This window comes from Rhinoderma darwinii (assembly GCF_050947455.1).
Source record: "Rhinoderma darwinii isolate aRhiDar2 chromosome 5 unlocalized genomic scaffold, aRhiDar2.hap1 SUPER_5_unloc_45, whole genome shotgun sequence".
In the NCBI taxonomy this organism is placed as follows: domain Eukaryota; kingdom Metazoa; phylum Chordata; class Amphibia; order Anura; family Rhinodermatidae; genus Rhinoderma; species Rhinoderma darwinii.
In genome coordinates this window covers 183,572-196,022 of record NW_027461804.1, presented here as the reverse complement: position 1 = coordinate 196,022, position 12,451 = coordinate 183,572, and the positions used below count along the sequence as shown (strand labels likewise).

At 48.0% G+C, this 12,451-nt stretch overlaps 8 non-coding genes across 8 annotated transcripts; all 8 read right to left on the bottom strand.

Moving 5' to 3' along the window:
• Window positions 1-1,269: 1,269 nt before the first annotated feature.
• Window positions 1,270-1,460, bottom strand: LOC142693925 (U2 spliceosomal RNA). Its single transcript, XR_012862213.1, has one exon. It is a non-coding gene; the product is annotated as a U2 spliceosomal RNA (small nuclear RNA).
• Window positions 1,461-2,740: 1,280 nt separating this feature from the next.
• LOC142693924 (U2 spliceosomal RNA) lies at window positions 2,741-2,931 on the bottom strand. Its single transcript, XR_012862212.1, has one exon. It is a non-coding gene; the product is annotated as a U2 spliceosomal RNA (small nuclear RNA).
• A 1,304-nt stretch (window positions 2,932-4,235) lies between these two features.
• Window positions 4,236-4,426, bottom strand: LOC142693923 (U2 spliceosomal RNA). Its single transcript, XR_012862211.1, has one exon. It is a non-coding gene; the product is annotated as a U2 spliceosomal RNA (small nuclear RNA).
• A 1,280-nt stretch (window positions 4,427-5,706) lies between these two features.
• Window positions 5,707-5,897, bottom strand: LOC142693922 (U2 spliceosomal RNA). The gene has a single exon (XR_012862210.1). It is a non-coding gene; the product is annotated as a U2 spliceosomal RNA (small nuclear RNA).
• A 1,292-nt stretch (window positions 5,898-7,189) lies between these two features.
• On the bottom strand, window positions 7,190-7,380 carry LOC142693919 (U2 spliceosomal RNA). The gene has a single exon (XR_012862208.1). It is a non-coding gene; the product is annotated as a U2 spliceosomal RNA (small nuclear RNA).
• A 1,292-nt stretch (window positions 7,381-8,672) lies between these two features.
• LOC142693918 (U2 spliceosomal RNA) lies at window positions 8,673-8,863 on the bottom strand. The gene has a single exon (XR_012862207.1). It is a non-coding gene; the product is annotated as a U2 spliceosomal RNA (small nuclear RNA).
• A 1,304-nt stretch (window positions 8,864-10,167) lies between these two features.
• LOC142693917 (U2 spliceosomal RNA) lies at window positions 10,168-10,358 on the bottom strand. The gene has a single exon (XR_012862206.1). It is a non-coding gene; the product is annotated as a U2 spliceosomal RNA (small nuclear RNA).
• A 1,292-nt stretch (window positions 10,359-11,650) lies between these two features.
• Window positions 11,651-11,841, bottom strand: LOC142693916 (U2 spliceosomal RNA). The gene has a single exon (XR_012862205.1). It is a non-coding gene; the product is annotated as a U2 spliceosomal RNA (small nuclear RNA).
• Window positions 11,842-12,451: the final 610 nt, after the last annotated feature.

Here is a 12,451-nt window from a genome sequence, read left to right as displayed (position 1 = left end):
CCGAGCCTGCCCGATACTGCTGTTCAGCCCTTGCAGCGATTCAGCCTACTTCTAGGCAATTCCATGGGGCCCTGCAGGCTCACACACTCACAGCTACACGGGAGGTGAATAAAGGCCGGAGAGGAAGCCAGACAGGATTTGCTTCTTTTGCTTGCACCACAATGCAGTGCTGAAAGAGGAGGAATCTACATAAAAACGCCTTCCTGGCAACGCCCAAATGCCCTGCTGCCATGCAGATAAACACTGGCAGCGGCAGCAAGTGCATGCCCACAGCCACCCCTTGTTCCTTCACACCTTGTATCAGCTGTAATCCAGTCCAGTCCAGTGCTGCCTGCTGAGCAGCACTGACCAACACTGCCTGGGCCCAGGCTTTTATCTCTGAGGCCCCATTATGATGTCAGAAAGCTGGCTCTGGAATCCTGAGGGCTCCACTATGACACGTGCAAAGTTCCGTCTGAACTTTATATAAGACGGTGAGGCTCAGTCAGTCACTCAGTGTTGCCTGAGAGGGCAATACTGCAACAGCCGGCCGCCAGGCTGTCTTTTTTTTGCACAGCTAGTTGCCTCCAGGAGGCCACAAGAGGGAGACAAGGGACTGCAAAATGGAAAATAGGCATCCACCAACTTTACAGACAACTTCTCCTTGCTCCTACAACCTCCATCCTTGCACAGTTTGTTATTCTTCTAGGTAACATAGTAACAAATCCAAATTGCTGCTCTCTTTGTAGGCAAGCAAGGCTTTGTTGCAACTGCAATTCTTACTTCTTCTTGAAATGTAGGGACGACAGTACATTCCATCACATCCATCTAGTGTACACAGGTAGGTCCATTGTGGCGGGCAGGCGAGCGGGCGGGCTGCTTTATTGGCTGTTTGCTGTTCCCCTACTCCACTCCACTATTTGACTGTTGTGCTGCATCAATCAATCAATCAATCAATCAATCAATCAATCAATCAATCAATCAATCAATCAGTGGCTGGCTCAGGTGCAGCTCTTTAACTTACCTAAAAGGGAGGGCGGAGAGAAGACAAGGAAGGTGAATGAGGTGTTCCAATGTGAAATGCCGGAAACACAGAAACACAGACGACACACAACAAGAGGTGGCAATCTATTCATTAATTGCATTTAATCAATGAGCTCATTATCACTCATGCATTGTCCAACAGGTGTTGAAATAATGGGATTAAAAGGGGAGATCCCTTCAGAAAGACAGAAACAATAGCAAAGACAAAAAACACTTTTGGAATCTGCTTTTAGTCAACACATAAGGAAAGGGTGCACCGGTCCTGGAAATACTGCAATACCAGGTCAATGCGTGGAGTGGACAGAGCAAGCTCTATTTCCATCTCCCTGTTCTAAAAATCCATTTAATATATGGTCCCCAGATAGGGGACGTATCAGATATTAAACTGATAAGAACAGATACTACACTTGATCTTAGCCAAAAGGCCGAGAAGCGATAACCCGAACGGGCCGCGCGTTGCCCGAGCCTGCCCGATACTGCTGTTCAGCCCTTGCAGCGATTCAGCCTACTTCTAGGCAATTCCATGGGGCCCTGCAGGCTCACACACTCACAGCTACACGGGAGGTGAATAAAGGCCGGAGAGGAAGCCAGACAGGATTTGCTTCTTTTGCTTGCACCACAATGCAGTGCTGAAAGAGGAGGAATCTACATAAAAACGCCTTCCTGGCAACGCCCAAATGCCCTGCTGCCATGCAGATAAACACTGGCAGCGGCAGCAAGTGCATGCCCACAGCCACCCCTTGTTCCTTCACACCTTGTATCAGCTGTAATCCAGTCCAGTCCAGTGCTGCCTGCTGAGCAGCACTGACCAACACTGCCTGGGCCCAGGCTTTTATCTCTGAGGCCCCATTATGATGTCAGAAAGCTGGCTCTGGAATCCTGAGGGCTCCACTATGACACGTGCAAAGTTCCGTCTGAACTTTATATAAGACGGTGAGGCTCAGTCAGTCACTCAGTGTTGCCTGAGAGGGCAACACTGCAACAGCCGGCCGCCAGGCTGTCTTTTTTTTGCACAGCTAGTTGCCTCCAGGAGGCCACAAGAGGGAGACAAGGGACTGCAAAATGGAAAATAGGCATCCACCAACTTTACAGACAACTTCTCCTTGCTCCTACAACCTCCATCCTTGCACAGTTTGTTATTCTTCTAGGTAACATAGTAACAAATCCAAATTGCTGCTCTCTTTGTAGGCAAGCAAGGCTTTGTTGCAACTGCAATTCTTACTTCTTCTTGAAATGTAGGGACGACAGTACATTCCATCACATCCATCTAGTGTACACAGGTAGGTCCATTGTGGCGGGCAGGCGAGCGGGCGGGCTGCTTTATTGGCTGTTTGCTGTTCCCCTACTCCACTCCACTATTTGACTGTTGTGCTGCATCAATCAATCAATCAATCAATCAATCAATCAATCAATCAATCAGTGGCTGGCTCAGGTGCAGCTCTTTAACTTACCTAAAAGGGAGGGCGGAGAGAAGACAAGGAAGGTGAATGAGGTGTTCCAATGTGAAATGCCGGAAACACAGAAACACAGACGACACACAACAAGAGGTGGCAATCTATTCATTAATTGCATTTAATCAATGAGCTCATTATCACTCATGCATTGTCCAACAGGTGTTGAAATAATGGGATTAAAAGGGGAGATCCCTTCAGAAAGACAGAAACAATAGCAAAGACAAAAAACACTTTTGGAATCTGCTTTTAGTCAACACATAAGGAAAGGGTGCACCGGTCCTGGAAATACTGCAATACCAGGTCAATGCGTGGAGTGGACAGAGCAAGCTCTATTTCCATCTCCCTGTTCTAAAAATCCATTTAATATATGGTCCCCAGATAGGGGACGTATCAGATATTAAACTGATAAGAACAGATACTACACTTGATCTTAGCCAAAAGGCCGAGAAGCGATAACCCGAACGGGCCGCGCGTTGCCCGAGCCTGCCCGATACTGCTGTTCAGCCCTTGCAGCGATTCAGCCTACTTCTAGGCAATTCCATGGGGCCCTGCAGGCTCACACACTCACAGCTACACGGGAGGTGAATAAAGGCCGGAGAGGAAGCCAGACAGGATTTGCTTCTTTTGCTTGCACCACAATGCAGTGTTGAAAGAGGAGGAATCTACATAAAAACGCCTTCCTGGCAACGCCCAAATGCCCTGCTGCCATGCAGATAAACACTGGCAGCGGCAGCAAGTGCATGCCCACAGCCACCCCTTGTTCCTTCACACCTTGTATCAGCTGTAATCCAGTCCAGTCCAGTGCTGCCTGCTGAGCAGCACTGACCAACACTGCCTGGGCCCAGGCTTTTATCTCTGAGGCCCCATTATGATGTCAGAAAGCTGGCTCTGGAATCCTGAGGGCTCCACTATGACACGTGCAAAGTTCCGTCTGAACTTTATATAAGACGGTGAGGCTCAGTCAGTCACTCAGTGTTGCCTGAGAGGGCAACACTGCAACAGCCGGCCGCCAGGCTGTCTTTTTTTTGCACAGCTAGTTGCCTCCAGGAGGCCACAAGAGGGAGACAAGGGACTGCAAAATGGAAAATAGGCATCCACCAACTTTACAGACAACTTCTCCTTGCTCCTACAACCTCCATCCTTGCACAGTTTGTTATTCTTCTAGGTAACATAGTAACAAATCCAAATTGCTGCTCTCTTTGTAGGCAAGCAAGGCTTTGTTGCAACTGCAATTCTTACTTCTTCTTGAAATGTAGGGACGACAGTACATTCCATCACATCCATCTAGTGTACACAGGTAGGTCCATTGTGGCGGGCAGGCGAGCGGGCGGGCTGCTTTATTGGCTGTTTGCTGTTCCCCTACTCCACTCCACTATTTGACTGTTGTGCTGCATCAATCAATCAATCAATCAATCAATCAATCAATCAATCAATCAATCAATCAATCAATCAATCAATCAGTGGCTGGCTCAGGTGCAGCTCTTTAACTTACCTAAAAGGGAGGGCGGAGAGAAGACAAGGAAGGTGAATGAGGTGTTCCAATGTGAAATGCCGGAAACACAGAAACACAGACGACACACAACAAGAGGTGGCAATCTATTCATTAATTGCATTTAATCAATGAGCTCATTATCACTCATGCATTGTCCAACAGGTGTTGAAATAATGGGATTAAAAGGGGAGATCCCTTCAGAAAGACAGAAACAATAGCAAAGACAAAAAACACTTTTGGAATCTGCTTTTAGTCAACACATAAGGAAAGGGTGCACCGGTCCTGGAAATACTGCAATACCAGGTCAATGCGTGGAGTGGACAGAGCAAGCTCTATTTCCATCTCCCTGTTCTAAAAATCCATTTAATATATGGTCCCCAGATAGGGGACGTATCAGATATTAAACTGATAAGAACAGATACTACACTTGATCTTAGCCAAAAGGCCGAGAAGCGATAACCCGAACGGGCCGCGCGTTGCCCGAGCCTGCCCGATACTGCTGTTCAGCCCTTGCAGCGATTCAGCCTACTTCTAGGCAATTCCATGGGGCCCTGCAGGCTCACACACTCACAGCTACACGGGAGGTGAATAAAGGCCGGAGAGGAAGCCAGACAGGATTTGCTTCTTTTGCTTGCACCACAATGCAGTGCTGAAAGAGGAGGAATCTACATAAAAACGCCTTCCTGGCAACGCCCAAATGCCCTGCTGCCATGCAGATAAACACTGGCAGCGGCAGCAAGTGCATGCCCACAGCCACCCCTTGTTCCTTCACACCTTGTATCAGCTGTAATCCAGTCCAGTCCAGTGCTGCCTGCTGAGCAGCACTGACCAACACTGCCTGGGCCCAGGCTTTTATCTCTGAGGCCCCATTATTATGTCAGAAAGCTGGCTCTGGAATCCTGAGGGCTCCACTATGACACGTGCAAAGTTCCGTCTGAACTTTATATAAGACGGTGAGGCTCAGTCAGTCACTCAGTGTTGCCTGAGAGGGCAACACTGCAACAGCCGGCCGCCAGGCTGTCTTTTTTTTGCACAGCTAGTTGCCTCCAGGAGGCCACAAGAGGGAGACAAGGGACTGCAAAATGGAAAAAAGGCATCCTCCAACTTTACAGACAACTTCTCCTTGGTCCTACAACCTCCATCCTTGCACAGTTTGTTATTCTTCTAGGTAACATAGTAACAAATCCAAATTGCTGCTCTCTTTGTAGGCAAGCAAGGCTTTGTTGCAACTGCAATTCTTACTTCTTCTTGAAATGTAGGGACGACAGTACATTCCATCACATCCATCTAGTGTACACAGGTAGGTCCATTGTGGCGGGCAGGCGAGCGGGCGGGCTGCTTTATTGGCTGTTTGCTGTTCCCCTACTCCACTCCACTATTTGACTGTTGTGCTGCATCAATCAATCAATCAATCAATCAATCAATCAATCAATCAATCAGTGGCTGGCTCAGGTGCAGCTCTTTAACTTACCTAAAAGGGAGGGCGGAGAGAAGACAAGGAAGGTGAATGAGGTGTTCCAATGTGAAATGCCGGAAACACAGAAACACAGACGACACACAACAAGAGGTGGCAATCTATTCATTAATTGCATTTAATCAATGAGCTCATTATCACTCATGCATTGTCCAACAGGTGTTGAAATAATGGGATTAAAAGGGGAGATCCCTTCAGAAAGACAGAAACAATAGCAAAGACAAAAAACACTTTTGGAATCTGCTTTTAGTCAACACATAAGGAAAGGGTGCACCGGTCCTGGAAATACTGCAATACCAGGTCAATGCGTGGAGTGGACAGAGCAAGCTCTATTTCCATCTCCCTGTTCTAAAAATCCATTTAATATATGGTCCCCAGATAGGGGACGTATCAGATATTAAACTGATAAGAACAGATACTACACTTGATCTTAGCCAAAAGGCCGAGAAGCGATAACCCGAACGGGCCGCGCGTTGCCCGAGCCTGCCCGATACTGCTGTTCAGCCCTTGCAGCGATTCAGCCTACTTCTAGGCAATTCCATGGGGCCCTGCAGGCTCACACACTCACAGCTACACGGGAGGTGAATAAAGGCCGGAGAGGAAGCCAGACAGGATTTGCTTCTTTTGCTTGCACCACAATGCAGTGCTGAAAGAGGAGGAATCTACATAAAAACGCCTTCCTGGCAACGCCCAAATGCCCTGCTGCCATGCAGATAAACACTGGCAGCGGCAGCAAGTGCATGCCCACAGCCACCCCTTGTTCCTTCACACCTTGTATCAGCTGTAATCCAGTCCAGTCCAGTGCTGCCTGCTGAGCAGCACTGACCAACACTGCCTGGGCCCAGGCTTTTATCTCTGAGGCCCCATTATGATGTCAGAAAGCTGGCTCTGGAATCCTGAGGGCTCCACTATGACACGTGCAAAGTTCCGTCTGAACTTTATATAAGACGGTGAGGCTCAGTCAGTCACTCAGTGTTGCCTGAGAGGGCAACACTGCAACAGCCGGCCGCCAGGCTGTCTTTTTTTTGCACAGCTAGTTGCCTCCAGGAGGCCACAAGAGGGAGACAAGGGACTGCAAAATGGAAAATAGGCATCCACCAACTTTACAGACAACTTCTCCTTGCTCCTACAACCTCCATCCTTGCACAGTTTGTTATTCTTCTAGGTAACATAGTAACAAATCCAAATTGCTGCTCTCTTTGTAGGCAAGCAAGGCTTTGTTGCAACTGCAATTCTTACTTCTTCTTGAAATGTAGGGACGACAGTACATTCCATCACATCCATCTAGTGTACACAGGTAGGTCCATTGTGGCGGGCAGGCGAGCGGGCGGGCTGCTTTATTGGCTGTTTGCTGTTCCCCTACTCCACTCCACTATTTGACTGTTGTGCTGCATCAATCAATCAATCAATCAATCAATCAATCAATCAATCAATCAATCAATCAATCAGTGGCTGGCTCAGGTGCAGCTCTTTAACTTACCTAAAAGGGAGGGCGGAGAGAAGACAAGGAAGGTGAATGAGGTGTTCCAATGTGAAATGCCGGAAACACAGAAACACAGACGACACACAACAAGAGGTGGCAATCTATTCATTAATTGCATTTAATCAATGAGCTCATTATCACTCATGCATTGTCCAACAGGTGTTGAAATAATGGGATTAAAAGGGGAGATCCCTTCAGAAAGACAGAAACAATAGCAAAGACAAAAAACACTTTTGGAATCTGCTTTTAGTCAACACATAAGGAAAGGGTGCACCGGTCCTGGAAATACTGCAATACCAGGTCAATGCGTGGAGTGGACAGAGCAAGCTCTATTTCCATCTCCCTGTTCTAAAAATCCATTTAATATATGGTCCCCAGATAGGGGACGTATCAGATATTAAACTGATAAGAACAGATACTACACTTGATCTTAGCCAAAAGGCCGAGAAGCGATAACCCGAACGGGCCGCGCGTTGCCCGAGCCTGCCCGATACTGCTGTTCAGCCCTTGCAGCGATTCAGCCTACTTCTAGGCAATTCCATGGGGCCCTGCAGGCTCACACACTCACAGCTACACGGGAGGTGAATAAAGGCCGGAGAGGAAGCCAGACAGGATTTGCTTCTTTTGCTTGCACCACAATGCAGTGCTGAAAGAGGAGGAATCTACATAAAAACGCCTTCCTGGCAACGCCCAAATGCCCTGCTGCCATGCAGATAAACACTGGCAGCGGCAGCAAGTGCATGCCCACAGCCACCCCTTGTTCCTTCACACCTTGTATCAGCTGTAATCCAGTCCAGTCCAGTGCTGCCTGCTGAGCAGCACTGACCAACACTGCCTGGGCCCAGGCTTTTATCTCTGAGGCCCCATTATGATGTCAGAAAGCTGGCTCTGGAATCCTGAGGGCTCCACTATGACACGTGCAAAGTTCCGTCTGAACTTTATATAAGACGGTGAGGCTCAGTCAGTCACTCAGTGTTGCCTGAGAGGGCAACACTGCAACAGCCGGCCGCCAGGCTGTCTTTTTTTTGCACAGCTAGTTGCCTCCAGGAGGCCACAAGAGGGAGACAAGGGACTGCAAAATGGAAAATAGGCATCCACCAACTTTACAGACAACTTCTCCTTGCTCCTACAACCTCCATCCTTGCACAGTTTGTTATTCTTCTAGGTAACATAGTAACAAATCCAAATTGCTGCTCTCTTTGTAGGCAAGCAAGGCTTTGTTGCAACTGCAATTCTTACTTCTTCTTGAAATGTAGGGACGACAGTACATTCCATCACATCCATCTAGTGTACACAGGTAGGTCCATTGTGGCGGGCAGGCGAGCGGGCGGGCTGCTTTATTGGCTGTTTGCTGTTCCCCTACTCCACTCCACTATTTGACTGTTGTGCTGCATCAATCAATCAATCAATCAATCAATCAATCAATCAATCAATCAATCAATCAATCAGTGGCTGGCTCAGGTGCAGCTCTTTAACTTACCTAAAAGGGAGGGCGGAGAGAAGACAAGGAAGGTGAATGAGGTGTTCCAATGTGAAATGCCGGAAACACAGAAACACAGACGACACACAACAAGAGGTGGCAATCTATTCATTAATTGCATTTAATCAATGAGCTCATTATCACTCATGCATTGTCCAACAGGTGTTGAAATAATGGGATTAAAAGGGGAGATCCCTTCAGAAAGACAGAAACAATAGCAAAGACAAAAAACACTTTTGGAATCTGCTTTTAGTCAACACATAAGGAAAGGGTGCACCGGTCCTGGAAATACTGCAATACCAGGTCAATGCGTGGAGTGGACAGAGCAAGCTCTATTTCCATCTCCCTGTTCTAAAAATCCATTTAATATATGGTCCCCAGATAGGGGACGTATCAGATATTAAACTGATAAGAACAGATACTACACTTGATCTTAGCCAAAAGGCCGAGAAGCGATAACCCGAACGGGCCGCGCGTTGCCCGAGCCTGCCCGATACTGCTGTTCAGCCCTTGCAGCGATTCAGCCTACTTCTAGGCAATTCCATGGGGCCCTGCAGGCTCACACACTCACAGCTACACGGGAGGTGAATAAAGGCCGGAGAGGAAGCCAGACAGGATTTGCTTCTTTTGCTTGCACCACAATGCAGTGCTGAAAGAGGAGGAATCTACATAAAAACGCCTTCCTGGCAACGCCCAAATGCCCTGCTGCCATGCAGATAAACACTGGCAGCGGCAGCAAGTGCATGCCCACAGCCACCCCTTGTTCCTTCACACCTTGTATCAGCTGTAATCCAGTCCAGTCCAGTGCTGCCTGCTGAGCAGCACTGACCAACACTGCCTGGGCCCAGGCTTTTATCTCTGAGGCCCCATTATGATGTCAGAAAGCTGGCTCTGGAATCCTGAGGGCTCCACTATGACACGTGCAAAGTTCCGTCTGAACTTTATATAAGACGGTGAGGCTCAGTCAGTCACTCAGTGTTGCCTGAGAGGGCAACACTGCAACAGCCGGCCGCCAGGCTGTCTTTTTTTTGCACAGCTAGTTGCCTCCAGGAGGCCACAAGAGGGAGACAAGGGACTGCAAAATGGAAAATAGGCATCCACCAACTTTACAGACAACTTCTCCTTGCTCCTACAACCTCCATCCTTGCACAGTTTGTTATTCTTCTAGGTAACATAGTAACAAATCCAAATTGCTGCTCTCTTTGTAGGCAAGCAAGGCTTTGTTGCAACTGCAATTCTTACTTCTTCTTGAAATGTAGGGACGACAGTACATTCCATCACATCCATCTAGTGTACACAGGTAGGTCCATTGTGGCGGGCAGGCGAGCGGGCGGGCTGCTTTATTGGCTGTTTGCTGTTCCCCTACTCCACTCCACTATTTGACTGTTGTGCTGCATCAATCAATCAATCAATCAATCAATCAATCAATCAATCAATCAATCAATCAATCAATCAATCAATCAGTGGCTGGCTCAGGTGCAGCTCTTTAACTTACCTAAAAGGGAGGGCGGAGAGAAGACAAGGAAGGTGAATGAGGTGTTCCAATGTGAAATGCCGGAAACACAGAAACACAGACGACACACAACAAGAGGTGGCAATCTATTCATTAATTGCATTTAATCAATGAGCTCATTATCACTCATGCATTGTCCAACAGGTGTTGAAATAATGGGATTAAAAGGGGAGATCCCTTCAGAAAGACAGAAACAATAGCAAAGACAAAAAACACTTTTGGAATCTGCTTTTAGTCAACACATAAGGAAAGGGTGCACCGGTCCTGGAAATACTGCAATACCAGGTCAATGCGTGGAGTGGACAGAGCAAGCTCTATTTCCATCTCCCTGTTCTAAAAATCCATTTAATATATGGTCCCCAGATAGGGGACGTATCAGATATTAAACTGATAAGAACAGATACTACACTTGATCTTAGCCAAAAGGCCGAGAAGCGATAACCCGAACGGGCCGCGCGTTGCCCGAGCCTGCCCGATACTGCTGTTCAGCCCTTGCAGCGATTCAGCCTACTTCTAGGCAATTCCATGGGGCCCTGCAGGCTCACACACTCACAGCTACACGGGAGGTGAATAAAGGCCGGAGAGGAAGCCAGACAGGATTTGCTTCTTTTGCTTGCACCACAATGCAGTGCTGAAAGAGGAGGAATCTACATAAAAACGCCTTCCTGGCAACGCCCAAATGCCCTGCTGCCATGCAGATAAACACTGGCAGCGGCAGCAAGTGCATGCCCACAGCCACCCCTTGTTCCTTCACACCTTGTATCAGCTGTAATCCAGTCCAGTCCAGTGCTGCCTGCTGAGCAGCACTGACCAACACTGCCTGGGCCCAGGCTTTTATCTCTGAGGCCCCATTATGATGTCAGAAAGCTGGCTCTGGAATCCTGAGGGCTCCACTATGACACGTGCAAAGTTCCGTCTGAACTTTATATAAGACGGTGAGGCTCAGTCAGTCACTCAGTGTTGCCTGAGAGGGCAACACTGCAACAGCCGGCCGCCAGGCTGTCTTTTTTTTGCACAGCTAGTTGCCTCCAGGAGGCCACAAGAGGGAGACAAGGGACTGCAAAATGGAAAATAGGCATCCACCAACTTTACAGACAACTTCTCCTTGCTCCTACAACCTCCATCCTTGCACAGTTTGTTATTCTTCTAGGTAACATAGTAACAAATCCAAATTGCTGCTCTCTTTGTAGGCAAGCAAGGCTTTGTTGCAACTGCAATTCTTACTTCTTCTTGAAATGTAGGGACGACAGTACATTCCATCACATCCATCTAGTGTACACAGGTAGGTCCATTGTGGCGGGCAGGCGAGCGGGCGGGCTGCTTTATTGGCTGTTTGCTGTTCCCCTACTCCACTCCACTATTTGACTGTTGTGCTGCATCAATCAATCAATCAATCAATCAATCAATCAATCAATCAATCAATCAATCAATCAGTGGCTGGCTCAGGTGCAGCTCTTTAACTTACCTAAAAGGGAGGGCGGAGAGAAGACAAGGAAGGTGAATGAGGTGTTCCAATGTGAAATGCCGGAAACACAGAAACACAGACGACACACAACAAGAGGTGGCAATCTATTCATTAATTGCATTTAATCAATGAGCTCATTATCACTCATGCATTGTCCAACAGGTGTTGAAATAATGGGATTAAAAGGGGAGATCCCTTCAGAAAGACAGAAACAATAGCAAAGACAAAAAACACTTTTGGAATCTGCTTTTAGTCAACACATAAGGAAAGGGTGCACCGGTCCTGGAAATACTGCAATACCAGGTCAATGCGTGGAGTGGACAGAGCAAGCTCTATTTCCATCTCCCTGTTCTAAAAATCCATTTAATATATGGTCCCCAGATAGGGGACGTATCAGATATTAAACTGATAAGAACAGATACTACACTTGATCTTAGCCAAAAGGCCGAGAAGCGATAACCCGAACGGGCCGCGCGTTGCCCGAGCCTGCCCGATACTGCTGTTCAGCCCTTGCAGCGATTCAGCCTACTTCTAGGCAATTCCATGGGGCCCTGCAGGCTCACACACTCACAGCTACACGGGAGGTGAATAAAGGCCGGAGAGGAAGCCAGACAGGATTTGCTTCTTTTGCTTGCACCACAATGCAGTGCTGAAAGAGGAGGAATCTACATAAAAACGCCTTCCTGGCAACGCCCAAATGCCCTGCTGCCATGCAGATAAACACTGGCAGCGGCAGCAAGTGCATGCCCACAGCCACCCCTTGTTCCTTCACACCTTGTATCAGCTGTAATCCAGTCCAGTCCAGTGCTGCCTGCTGAGCAGCACTGACCAACACTGCCTGGGCCCAGGCTTTTATCTCTGAGGCCCCATTATGATGTCAGAAAGCTGGATCTGGAATCCTGAGGGCTCCACTATGACACGTGCAAAGTTCCGTCTGAACTTTATATAAGACGGTGAGGCTCAGTCAGTCACTCAGTGTTGCCTGAGAGGGCAACACTGCAACAGCCGGCCGCCAGGCTGTCTTTTTTTTGCACAGCTAGTTGCCTCCAGGAGGCCACAAGAGGGAG